The following is a 14,050-nucleotide window of genomic DNA, read 5'->3' as shown; positions in this document are numbered from 1 at the left end:
ATATATATATATATATATATATATATATATATATATAAAATATATATATATATATATATATATATATATATATATATATATATATATATATATATATATATATATATATATTACAATAAATGCAAGAATTCATCTTAAAACATCTCAAACTTGAACTAAAAAGAACCCATTTACGAAACCTTAAATCAAACCCACACTCTCTCAACCCCTGAGAGAGGTCAACCCCCCAGCAGAGGTCAGCTACGGATCAAGGAGGGGGATGAGTGACGTCACGAGGTCACACACACACACATTACTTGTGACGTCAGCCGTGTTGACCCCACCGTGACCTTATGACCAGCGTCAGAGAGCGGCGGCACCACCAAATCATTACCCGAGGCTTCTAATTGGTCACAACCACAAAAGGTTATTATCAAGGCCAATAAAAAAAAATAAAAAATAAAAGAATATTAAAAAAAAACAATGACCACCCGTTGGCAACAGTAGCATCTGCTTCAAAGGAAGGAGCCTATCATAATGCTTCAATCGATGACGTCAGCCTTCACGTCATGGCCACGTCATGCTTCACAACAGGCCTATCTCCTGATAAGGTCTCAATCGATGACGTCACCGTTTCGTCATGACTACGTCACTGCTCCAGAAGGGAGGGAGGGGCCTATTATCATGCTGCTGCTTGAGTCGATGACGTCGGCGCTTCGTCATGACTACGTCACACGTCGTGGGGCATGTTTGCTCACACTTGATTGGTGGAGGTCGTCCAACTGGTCGAAGGTCATTGGTTCGTTTTTTTTTGAGGTCGTGGGTGGACGGGAAGGGGTAGGGGAGGGGGGGTGAGGTAGTTTTAGGTTTTAAGTGGTTCGTTTAGGTTTTAAGTGGTCATTTAGAGTGTGACTGGTCGTTTAGGATGTGACTGGTCGTTCTAGGTTGTAAGTGGTCGTTTTGAGTTGTAAGTGGTCGTTTTAGGTTGTAAGTGGTCGTTTTAGGTTGTAAGTGGTCGTTTTGGGTTGTAAGTGTTCGTTGTAAGTGGTCGTTTTGAGTTGTAAGTGGTCGTTTTAGGTTGTAAGAGGTCGTTTTAGGTTGTAAGTGGTCGTTTTAGGTTGTAAGTGGTCGTTTTGGGTTGTAAGTGGTCGTTTTAGGTTGTAAGTGGTCGTTTTAGGTTGTAAGAGGCCGTTTTAGGTTGTAAGTGGTCGTTTTGGGTTGTAAGTGGTCGTTTTAGGTTGTAAGTGGTCGTTTTAGGTTGTAAGTGGTCGTTTTGGGTTGTAAGTGTTCGTTGTAAGTGGTCGTTTTGAGTTGTAAGTGGTCGTTTTAGGTTGTAAGTGGTCGTTTTGGGTTGTAAGTGTTCGTTGTAAGTGGTCGTTTTGAGTTGTAAGTGGTCGTTTTAGGTTGTAAGAGGTCGTTTTAGGTTGTAAGTGGTCGTTTTGGGTTGTAAGTGTTCGTTGTAAGTGGTCGTTTTGAGTTGTAAGTGGTCGTTTTAGGTTGTAAGTGGTCGTTTTAGGTTGTAAGAGGCCGTTTTAGGTTGTAAGTGGTCGTTTTGGGTTGTAAGTGGTCGTTTAAGGTTGTAAGTGGTCGTTTTGGGTTTTAAGTGGTCGTTTTGGGTTGTAAGTGGTCGTTTTAGGTTGTAAGTGGTCGTTTTGGGTTGTAAGTGGTCGATTTGGGTTGTAAGTGGTCGTTTTGGGTTGTAAGTGGTCGTTTTAGGTTGTAAGTGGTCGTTTTGGGTTTTAAGTGGTCGTTTTGGGTTTTAAGTGGTCGTTTTGGGTTGTAAGTGGTCGTTTTGGGTTGCAAGTGGTCGTTTTAGGTTGTAAGAGGTCGTTTTGGGTTTTAAGTAGTCGTTCTGGGTTGTAAGTGGTCGTTTTAGGTTGTAAGTGGTCGTTTTGGGTTGTAAGTGGTCGTTTTGGGTTGTAAGAGGTCGTTGTAAGTGGTCATTTTGGGTTGTAAGTGGTCGTTGTGAGTGGTCGTTTTAGGTTAAGTGGTTGTTTTAGGTTGTAAGTGGTCGTTTTGGATTGCAAGAGGTCGTTTTAGGTTGTTAGAGGTCGTTTTAGGTTGTAAGAGGTCGTTTTAGGTTGTAAGAGGTCGTTTTAGGTTGTAAGTGGTCGTTTTAGGTTGTAAGAGGTCGTTTTAGGTTGTAAGTGGTCGTTTAAGGTTGTAAGTGGTCGTTTTGGGTTTTAAGTGGTCGTTTTGGGTTGTAAGTGGTCGTTTTAGGTTGTAAGTGGTCGTTTTGGGTTGTAAGTGGTCGTTTTGGGTTGTAAGTGGTCGTTTTGGGTTGTAAGTGGTCGTTTTAGGTTGTAAGAGGTCGTTTTAGGTTGTAAGTGGTCGTTTTAGGTTGTAAGTGGTCGTTGTGGTCGTTTGGAGGGGTCGTCGTGGTCGTGTGCAGTCTCGCCCTTCTGGTTAGGCGATCATGAAAGCAGTGGCCGGAGTTGGGAGGCTGTTTGTACATGTGACCTAATGACCTTAATTAACGGTCGTTAGGGGGAGGAGGGGAGAGGAGGAGGGGAGTGGAGGAGGGGAGAGGTGGGAGGAGGGGAGAGGGGAGAGGTGGGAGGGAGAGGGGAGGGCGTGGGGGGGAGGGGTAGTTTCCCCCATTGTGTTCCATTCCCACACTCTCCCACGGCCTTTGTTTACCTCCACAGTGAGAGAGAGAGAGAGAGAGAGAGAGAGAGAGAGAGAGAGAGAGAGAGAGAGAGAGAGAGAGAGAGAATCATCATATCCCTGAACTCTCCCTGGGGAGAGGAGTTGCGCCTCTCTCTCTCTCTCTCTCTCTTTTTCCCTCTCTCTCTCTCTCTCTCACACACACACCACAAACGAGGAATACTTGACAGTAACCCCCCTCACTCCTTCCCTCCACCTCCTTCCCTCCATCAACCTGTTTCCCTCCCTCCCTCCACCTCCTTCAGCCCGTTTCCCTACCTCCCTCCCTCCTTCAGCCTATTTCCCTCCCTCCCTCCACCTCCTTCCCTCCATCAGCCTGTTTCCCTCCCTCCCTCCACCTCTTTCCCTCCATAAGCCTGTTTACTTCCCTCCCTCCCTCCTTCCATCCTGTTTCCCTCCCTCCCTCCCTCCCTCCATCAGCCTGTTTCCTTCCCTCCCTCCTTCCCTCCACCTCCTTCAGCCTGTTTCCCTCCCTCCCTCAACCTCATCACCTCCTTCAGCCTATTTCCCTCCCTCCCTCCACCTCCTTCCCTCCTTCAGCCTGTTTCCCTCCCTCTCCGTAATAGCAGTATAACCAAAGACAATAACAATGACAATTTACATGCAACTTGCAGTGTTGCAAACGAGCAGCCGTCGGCCATCTGGGATATTTCGCAATGGAAAAAAACAAAAACAAAACAAAAAAAAAACACAAAAACAAAAACAAGGATCATTTCTAAACTCAATAGAACTCAAAATGATTCACACCAGGTCGATGGACGTGAGTCTCGCACACTGTCACACACAGAACCATTTCGAAAGGCATTAGACACACAAGAGCATTACACACATAACTTGCAAATGACGTCGTGTCTCCCGCGTTAGCGAGGTAGCACCAGGGGAAAAAACAGACGAAAGAATGGCCCAACCCGCCCCCCATACACATGGGATATACGTACACGCCCACACACGCACATAGACGTACATATACATTTCAACGTTATATACACACACACACACACACACACACATATATATATATATATATATATATATATATATATATATATATATATATATATATAGAGAGAGAGAGAGAGAGAGAGAGAGAGAGAGAGAGAGAGAGAGAGAGAGAGACATAAACATATATACACATGTATATAATTCATACTGCCTTCATCCATTCCCGTCGCCACCCCTGTTTGAAAGACCCCAAGTGATTCAGACAAGCTGATGGAGTGGTCGTAGACATGGCAGACGTCGTCAGATCGCAAAAGGCATTGACCATACACGCATCAATAACGACCCTAAAATGTCCAATGACCAAAATGTCCAATAACCAGAATGTCAAAGATGTGATCTACATTCCAATCAAGCATCTAACTCAGCCAACCGATGGATAAATTCTATACATCTAGAAGCATTTGAACTCATAGCACACAAGTACCCACTCCCGTCAGACCTCCATCTTTTGAAATACGCTGGTCCGTTTCGGGGTCATCAAATTTGACTAAGGACGAGAGGAAATGAACGAGAAAAGATATAAAATCTAGAACGAATCCAGAGAGGAGAAACAAAGCCAATTTGGTCGCTTAGAAATAAGCCATATGGAAAAGAGAGACGAGGTACGACATCTCTCCCAGGCAATCCATGGGTCTGAAATCATAATATACGAGAAGGGTTTTTTCCCCTCCCATCAGAGACTAGGAGTGAGGGAAGAAATTCTAAAAGAGACGAAAGAAATTAATAGGAAAGTATGACACATCTCTTACCATGAATGGATGTCACGAAACCCCATCATGGACAATGGGGGGGTCACCTGTTGTTCACTTTTCTCCCTCTCTCATTCCATTCCATCTCCAACCAACCAAGATCTCTGGTCTTTTCCTTCCTTCCCTCCCTTCCTTCGTCTTCTTCTCTTCCCTCCTCAATTGTGATACCAACCTCCCCCTCCTCCTCCTTCCTGCTCCTCCCTCTCCCTTTCTTACCTCACGACCCTCCTTCCCCCCTTCCTTCCTCCCTCCTTCCCTTCCTTCGTCTTCTTCTCTTCCCTCCTCAATTGTGATACCAACCTCCCCCTCCTCCTCCCTCTCGCTTTCTCACCTCACGACCCTCCTTCCCCCCTTCCTTCCTCCCTCCTTCCCTTCCTTCGTCTTCTTCTCTTCCCTCCTCAATTGTGATACCAACCTCCCCCTCCTCCTCCCTCTCGCTTTCTCACCTCACGACCCCCCTTCCCCCCTTCCTCCCTCCCTCCTTCCCTTCCTTCGTCTTCTTCTCTTCCCTCCTCAATTGTGATACCAACCTCCCCCTCCTCCTCCCTCTCGCTTTCTCACCTCACGACCCCCCTTCCCCCCTTCCTTCCTCCCTCCTTCCCTTCCTTCGTCTTCTTCTCTTCCCTCCTCAACAGTGATACCAACTCCCCCTCATCCTCTTCCTCCTCCTCCCTTCTCACCTTACGACCCCTCTTCTTCCCCCTCCTCTCCCCACCACTGTACATTCTTCCCTCCCTCCTCACAGCGCGAGCGGAGCTGATCCCACGGCTCAAGTTTCGCGAGGGACATGTCTCTCTCTCTCTCTCTCTCTCTCTCTCTCTCTCTCTCTCTCTCTCTCTCTTTCTTTTCCTCCCTGTCTCGTGATCTATCGCATCGGGGGTCATCCATCAGCTCTTTCTCAAGAGCAATGTGAGAGATGAGAGAGAGAGAGAGAGAGAGAGAGAGAGAGAGAGAGAGAGAGAGAGAGAGAGAGAGAGAGAGAGAGAGAGAGAGAGAGAGACACTGGGGGCTCCCATTTCGTCTCCTGTGGTACTGTGGGAGTGAACCATATAACTATTCAATGAGTAATTGTCAATATATATATATATATATATATATATATATATATATATATATATATATATATATATATATATATATATATATATACAGACAAATTACCTATAATACATCAGCAACCAAGAAAAGTAGGCCAACCACACTGCGTGACCAGGAGAAGACAGAGGGAGTCCAATTCACTTCAACTTACAGCAGTTAAAGGACCATTCATGTTACTCACATACACTCAGGTATCTTACAACGTACATCGAAGGCCACTTGACACTGATCACAACCATGAAGACTGATCATTTGGCCGATTAACTGAGTTACAAGCTTAGAGATTACCAGAAAGGAAGGGTGTCATGTAACACGTCCACAACGCGTCATGACCACCTGATGGAAGATCTCGAAAGGCCTTCTTCAGGCACTTCGTGAACGCCTTCTTCAGGTACTTCATGAACGCCTTCTTCAGGTACTTCGTGAACGCCTTCTTCAGGTACTTCGTGAACGCCTTCTTCAGGCACTTCATGGACGCCTTCTTCAGGCACTTCATGGACGCCTTCTTCAGGCACTTCGTGAACGCCTTCTTCAGGTACTTCATGAACGCCTTCTTCAGGTACTTCGTGAACGCCTTCTTCAGGCACTTCATGGACGCCTTCTTCAGGCACTTCATGGACGCCTTCTTCAGGCACTTCGTGGACGCCTTCTTCAGGTACTTCGTGTACGCCTTCTTCAGGTACTTCGTGGACGCCTTCTTCAGGCACCTCATGAACGCCTTCTTCAGGTACTTCGTGGACGCCTTCTTCAGGTACTTCGTGAACGCCTTCTACAGGTATCCATCTAACCATCAGGGACCACATCCATTCATGACACAGCAAGAGTCTGAGGCACTTCAAAGACCTAAGACATCCAAAAACTCTTCTCCTTCGCGCCCCCTCGACCCTTAGGTTAAACGTCTTCGTCTTCAAGGGCCTGGTCTACTACCAGACCCCCAAGCGAAGGGGGGGCCGACCACCTCAGGTTCGACTGGACCACAGCTTCGACCATCGGCGGAAGGGAGGCCCAGGACATCAAAAAATCATTCTTGCACCTCCCCCACCACCATCAACTCCTCCCTCCTTCCCTCCCTCGCACGACGTCACTAAGGGGTGAGGAGGAGGTGGAGGAGGGCCGTAACCCCCCAAATTTATAAAGACCGAGGGCTGAAACCACGAAAATAAACACCTCTTCCCCCCGCGCCTTGACAACCCTCTGGGTGAAAATGATTTTGGACCAGCGCATGACCTTCGTCCTCTTTCCCCCTCGCCACAACCCTTGGTCAAAAATATGGACAAGTCGCCTATTTTTCCCCGGTTCTCATGACCTGTTAACTTTAACCGACCCCCATGACGTCTGGTCTATATATATATATATATATATATATATATATATATATATATACAAAGCTAGTCTGAGCTTAGGAGATACCGTGTTTGAACAGCTCCTGCTAACGTACGGATCTTCGAAGCCATCTTGTTCTGCACGAGAAAGAACTATGAGGAAATTGAGACGACGCCCCCCACCCCATGTTCTTTCTTTCGGATGAACATGCAAGAACGTTATTCAAAACAGCTTTCACACCTGTCAGACTTCTGTCACTGTGTGTGCGCATGTGCGTGTGCGTGTGTGTGTGTGTGTGTGTGGCGCTGAGCTACGTCTGATAGTCCATTTAGAAGTGGCTGTTTTGAGTATCAGACTTAGGAATTGATTTTCCGTTTGATTAATACACATTCAGAGGTGAATGTTTGTTTACGGATCTGCCCAGTTCCAAAGTGGGCACCAGGTCCTAATTTCGAGATCGGCAGAATCCTAAGATTCAAAGTAAAACATACGTTTTCCTTTTTTTTTCTTTCCTCTCTTACACAGCTCAATCAGAGGAGCCACACAGTTGACCAGACCCTAAAACCCTCAAGCTAAATACCTCTCTCCTTCCCTCTAAGCCAAAGATTTAAATAAACCAGACAACACACTCAGGAGTCCAACCCGACCCCCAACCCGACCCTCAGAAAGGCCACAGCAGTTCCCTGCAGCGTTTTGCAGGTTCAGACGCAATACCGTCATGCCTTTTCACGGGAACCAAATCGAACACACGCCTGCTTTTCCCAAGGCAACAGCACCGGGGTTCACAAACATCCCGGCCTATTCTAGGTAGCGGGATGCTGACGAGGTCTTTTGATAATATTCTCAGAAAGAATGGGAATAATATATATATATATATATATATATATATATATATATATATATATATATATATATATATATATATATGATTCACTTCCGCTTCCATGGTTCCATCCGCTGCCAAATCCACTCCCAGATATCTAAAACACTTCACTTCCTTCAGTTTTTCTTCATTCAAACTTACCTCCCAATTGACTTGTCCCTCAACCCTACTGTACCTAATAACCTTGCTCTTATTCACATTTACTCTCACCTTTCTTCTTTTACACACTTTACTAAACTCATTCACCAGCTTCTGTAGTTTCTCACCCGAATCAGCCATCAGCGATGTATCATCAGCGAACAACTGACTCACTTCCCAAGCTCTCTCATCCACAAGACTGCATACTTGCCCCTCTTCCCAAAACTCTTGCATTCACCTCCCTAACAACCCCATCCATAAACAAATTAAACAACCATGGAGACATCACACACCCCTGCCGCAATCCGACATTCACTGAGAACCAATCACTTTCCTCTCTTCCTTCACGTACACATGCCTTACATCCTCGATAAAAACTTTTCACTGCTTCTAACAACTTTCCTCCCACACCATATATTCTTAATACCTTCCACAGAGCATCTCTATCAACTCTATCATATGCCTTCTCCAGATCCATAAATGCTACATACAAATCCATTTGCTTTTCTAAGTATTTCTCACATACATTCTTCAAAGCAAACACCTGATCCACACATCCTCTACCACTTCTGAAACCACACTGCTCTTCCCCAATCTGATGCTCTGTACATGCCTTCACCCTCTCAATCAATACCCTCCCATACAACTTCCCATGAGTACTTAACAAACTCATACCTCTGTAATTTGAGCACTCACTCTTATCCCCTTTGCCTTTGTACAATGGCACTATGCACGCATTCCGCCAATCCTCAGGCACCTCACCATGAGTCATACATACACTGGACTCAGGTGAGGGGAGGAAGGGGGATGCAGCGAGGGTTAGAGATCTCCCCCCTCACTCCCCCACACGAGTGCTGACGTCATAACACATGTCATTGTTGTCTTTGCTCTTATTATTCTTGTGTACGTTTTCATTTTGTTGTTGTTATTGTTGTTGTTGTTGTTGTTGTCGCTAAGGTTGTTTTTGTTATCAATCTTGTTTTGACTTCCTTTGTTAGGCATTTATTATCATCATTATCATTATTGTTATTATTATTATTATTATTATTATTATTATTATTATTATCATTATTATTATTATTATTATCATTATTATTATTATTATTATTATTATTATTATCATTATTATTATTATCATTATTATCATTATTATTATCATTATTATTATCATTATTATCATTATTATTATCATTATTATTATCATTATTATTATATGATAATTCCCCCCCTTCCCCCTACACCACCCACATCCTGGCCTTTGACCTTTCGTGACCTGATTTTCTTCCTTTCGCTGCTTTACCTCCTCCCCCCCCACTTCCTCCCCCCCCCACTTCAAGCCTCCCACGACCTCTGATCCGCCTCTTCCTTCCCCCCCCCCCACCACGACGACCAACCCCCACCCACCACTACGACCCTCTCCTTCCCTCCCCCCCCCACCATCACGACGACCAACCCCCACCACTACGACCCTCTCCTTCCCCCCCCCACCACCACCACGACGACCAACCCCCACCCCCACCACTACGACCCTCTCCTTCCCTCCCCCCCACCACCTCGACGACCAACCCCCACCCACCACTACGACCCTCTCCTTCCCTCCCCCCCACCACCACGACGACCAACCCCCACCCCCACCACTACGACCCTCTCCTTCCCTCCCCCCCACCATCACGACGACCAACCCCCACCACTACGACCCTCTCCTTCCCCCCCCCACCACCACCACGACGACCAACCCCCACCCACACCACTACGACCCTCTCCTTCCCTCCCCCCACCACCACGACGACCAACCCCCACCCACCACTACGACCCTCTCCTTCCCTCCCCCCCCCACCACCACGACGACCAACCCCCACCCCCACCACTACGACCCTCTCCTTCCCTCCCTCCACCACCACCACGACGACCAACCCCCACCCACCACTACGACGACGACCAACCCCCACCCCCACCACTACGACCCTCTCCTTCCCTTCCCCCCACCACCACCACGACCAACCCCCATCCACCACTACGACCCTCTCCTTCCCTCCCCCCTCCCCCCCACAGACCCTCACGACCCCCCTTAACCCCTCCCCCTATCTATCCTACATCCATGACCGACCCCCCCTTCCCTCCCCTCACGACCCTACCCCCTCACGACCTACCATCACCACATCCCCCCACTACATTCATAGCACCCCTTCCTCACCCATCACTACCACCCCCCCTACACCACCATCACCCCCCCCCCATTCTTCTCCTGTACCTAACGACCCACCCCCCCACCCCGCTATCACGATCACCCCCACCTCACCCCCACGATTTCTAACCCCCCCTTACGCTAACCCCCCCACACCCCCTCCTCGACCTCCCCCATCATTACCTGCCAAGCAACAGCCCATTCCATTCCCCTCCCTCCCCCTTCCTCCTCCTCTCTTCCCTCCACGCCACTACCCTCTTCCCCTCCACCTCCCCTTACCTGACCATCCCCCCACCCATCCACGCCCCTCCCCTTCCGCCTAAGCCTCTGACCTTCTCAAGAGATCCCTCCCCCCCCCCTCCCTCCATAACCCTCTCCCCTCCTCCTTCCCCTCACCAAGACAGCAACAGAGAGGAAGTGGGTGGCAGCAAATCTCCAAAGGGGGGGGGGGTGGGGTGGGGGGTAGTTCCGCCTCCCTTCCCCCCCCTCCTCCTCCCCCTTCCCCCCCCCTCCCTCCCTCCCCCTGGACGGCTCTGATCTCGTCGCAATTCCTTTAGGAAGGAAGCCGACGGAAGGGGGGCCCTTGCCTACCATGTCCACCTGGTGGGTGAGAGAGAGAGAGAGAGAGAGAGAGAGAGAGAGAGAGAGAGAGACGGGGAGGGGGAGGAAGCAATCCTTTTACTCAATATAATTATAATAGCGACCTCTCTCTCTCTCTCTCTCTCTCTCTCTCTCTCTCTCATCTATCTATCTATCTATCTATCTCTTGCTTCTGCCACCTTCCTCGCCTCTCTCTCTCTCTAACCATTATCTATCTATCGATCTATCCCCTCTGCGTCCCCCATTCCTCCACACCCCCCACCCTACCTATCCATCCATCTATCCATCTATCTATCCACCCCCTCCAGCTGCCCTTCTTCCCCTACCTGTCACCACGCCCTTGAAGTGGGGGACTTCTGGATGGCCTCCCCATCTACATCGAACCCTGTCCTCCATCCCCGAGTGCGAAGTGGGGATGTGTGTGTCACCTTCTTGCCCCACAAGCCCTTAGGGAATGGATAAGCCTTCCCCCCCACACCCCACAGTGTGTGTGTGTGTGTGTGTGTGTGTGTGTGTGTGTGTGTGTGTGTGTGTAGGATGGTGGGCGACGAAGACGCTCACACATTTTTTTGGGAGGAGGACAGATTCAAAACGCCTTTGCTATGGCGTACACCGCCCTTCGCTCTCTCGTGCCCTTAATCTCGACCCGTTCATATCTCCTTTAAGCCTGTACGCCACAATTACGCAATTCCCCCCCCCCCCCTCCCCGTGACTAAGTGTGGGGGGTGGGGGAAGATCATCTGATCTCATTATCCAAAGCGTTTCTAGACTCCCCACACCCACACACCCAACTGTCTCTTTCTAAAAGCCCGTCATAGCAGTTTGAGACGACTTTCCATTTTCTACTCTTTTTTTTTTGAGTCCCTCCTCGAGAAGATCCCCGAGCTTTCCTCGGGCGATGCTTCTGTCTCTACCGAGCCATCGAGTTCATTGTTCAACCCTTTCTTGTCCACACGCCACCCAGCTTTTAAGGCACCTGGCATGTTGGTCTGCGAATATGGAGCTACAGAGACACGCAGACCACACAGACCCCCATGGTCCATGCCGGGTGGTCAGACCTTAAAAGAAAATGGGGGGGAACAAAAGACAGAAACTCCCCCATCAACCCTTACACCATCTTCCCCTCACGTCGAGGACGTGTGACGTGACGTGACGTGACGTTAAGACATCAGACTACACTGTGTCATCTCCCGTATCACCTACGCCGGAAGAAGATGATGATAGTGACGATGTAGGAAGAGGAAAAGAGGAAAATGATTTGCGTCCGCTCGCCAAGAAACGACTTTACGTAAGACTTAGGAGGAGGAGGAGGAGGAGGAGGAGGAGGAGGAGGAGGAGGAGGAGGAGAAGAAGACGACGAAGATGAAGAAGAAGTAGAAGAAGAAGACGAAGAAGAAGAAGAATGACAAGAAGAAGGAGAAGAAGAAGAAGAAGAAGAAGAAGAAGAAGAAGAAGAAGAAGAAGAAGGAGAAGAAGAAGAAGAAGAAGACGAAGAAGAAGAAGAAGAAGAAGAAGAAGAAGAAGAAGAAGAAGAAAGAAGAGCAGGAAGAAGAGGAAGAGGAAGAGAGGTGAGGTGGGGGGTGGGCTCCTCCCCCCCCACTAAACCATACCCTACCTCACTCACCCCTCCTCCCCCCCTCCCTCCTCCTCCTTCCCTCTCGCCGTTACCTGTTCCCTCCAACCCCCCCCCCCCTCCCTCCCTCTATCTCGGCGCGTGGGTGGCGTGGGTGACACGGGGAGAGAGAGAGAGAGAGAGAGAGAGAGAGAGAGAGAGAGAGAGAGAGAGAGAGAGAGAGAGGAGAGAGGGAGAAAGAGAGAGAGAGAGAGAGAGAGAGAGAGAGAGAGAGAGAGAGAGAGAGAGAGAGAGAGAGAGAGAGAGAGAGGGGAGAGAGAGAGAGAGAGAGAGAGAGAGAGAGAGAGAGAGAGAGAGAGAGAGAGAGAGAGAGAGAGAGAGAGAGAGAGAGATTAAGTCAGGCTTGGCGATATGGGTGGAGTCTGTGAGGTAAGGTACAGACAGACAGACAGACTCACAGACAGACAGAGGGGTGAAGTCTGTGAGGGTTCAGTGAGTCATACAGACAGACAGACTCACAGAAAGACACACAGACAGACTCACAGACAGACTGAGGGGTTGAAGTCTGTGAGGGTCTAGTGAGTCACAGACAGACAGACAGAGACAGACAGACAGACAGACTCACAGACAGAGAGACAGACAGACAGACAGACAGAGAGACAGACAGAGACAGACAGACTCACAGACAGAGAGACAGACAGACAGACAGACAGACTCACAGACAGAGAGACAGACAGACAGACAGACTCACAGACAGACAGACAGACAGGGCCCCCACCCAGCCACCAATGCTCAAAAAAAAAAAGGGGGGGGGGAGAGGCCTAAGTCTTTGAGGTTGAAGAAGGATCATATTCATCCAATTATTCTTTGAAGATGTGATTTCCCCTCCCCCATCACCCATCACCCATCACCCATGTATACACCCACGCCACCATATCTTCCCCTTCCCCCACGCCACCATATCCTCCTCCCCTCACCCACACCCATCACTATAAATGGGGTGACGTATGATGACACCCCCCCACACACACCCCCCCATCATCATCTCCTCCCCTTCCTGTTCCCTTCACGACCTAATCAACAGGTCTAAAGGGTCGTTAGTACATACATCTTTTGGAGGAGCAGGTGTTCGATTCAAAGGTGGCGCTATGGTGATTAAGGTGGATAAAAAAAAAAAAAAAAAAAAGGCCTTTCCCGACCCCACAGCAAAAAGGCCTTCCCCGACCCCCACAGCAAAAAGGCCTTCCCCGACCCCCACAGCAAAAAGGCCTTTCCCGACCCCACAGCAAAAAGGCCTTTCCCGACCCCACAGCAAAAAGGCCTTTCCCGACCCCACAGCAAAAAGGCCTTTCCCGACCCCACAGCAAAAAGGCCTTTCCCGACCCCACAGCAAAAAGGCCTTTCCCGACCCCGCTCGACTGCTCAGAGCCATTAAAAGGCCGCGCCCCCCTCCCCAGGGAATGCAGAAACAACAGTAGGTATTTATCTTCCTTCACAAGTGCCTTTTCTTTTTTAATGGGACATTTATCCCCCTTTTTTTAAAGGGACATTTATCCCCTTTCTTTAAGGGACATTTATCCCCTTTTGCCTTTAAAAAAATAAAAAAAAAAGGGTTTAAAGATCGACCAAGTCTTACCTCCCTTTCCCCCCTCTCTCACCCCCTCCTAAACCCCTTCTCCCTACACCCTCCCCTTCCTAAACCCCTTCTTCCACACACCCTCCCCCTCCTAACCCCTTCTTCTACACGCCCTCCCCCTCCTAAACCCCTTCCTCCCACACCCTCCACCTCCTAAACCCCTTCTCCCTACACCCTCCCCTTCCTAAACCCCTTCTTCCACACACCCTCCCCCTCC

This window comes from Panulirus ornatus, chromosome 27 (genome assembly GCF_036320965.1).
Source record: "Panulirus ornatus isolate Po-2019 chromosome 27, ASM3632096v1, whole genome shotgun sequence".
In the NCBI taxonomy this organism is placed as follows: domain Eukaryota; kingdom Metazoa; phylum Arthropoda; class Malacostraca; order Decapoda; family Palinuridae; genus Panulirus; species Panulirus ornatus.
Note: the sequence above shows the minus strand (reverse complement) of the source record.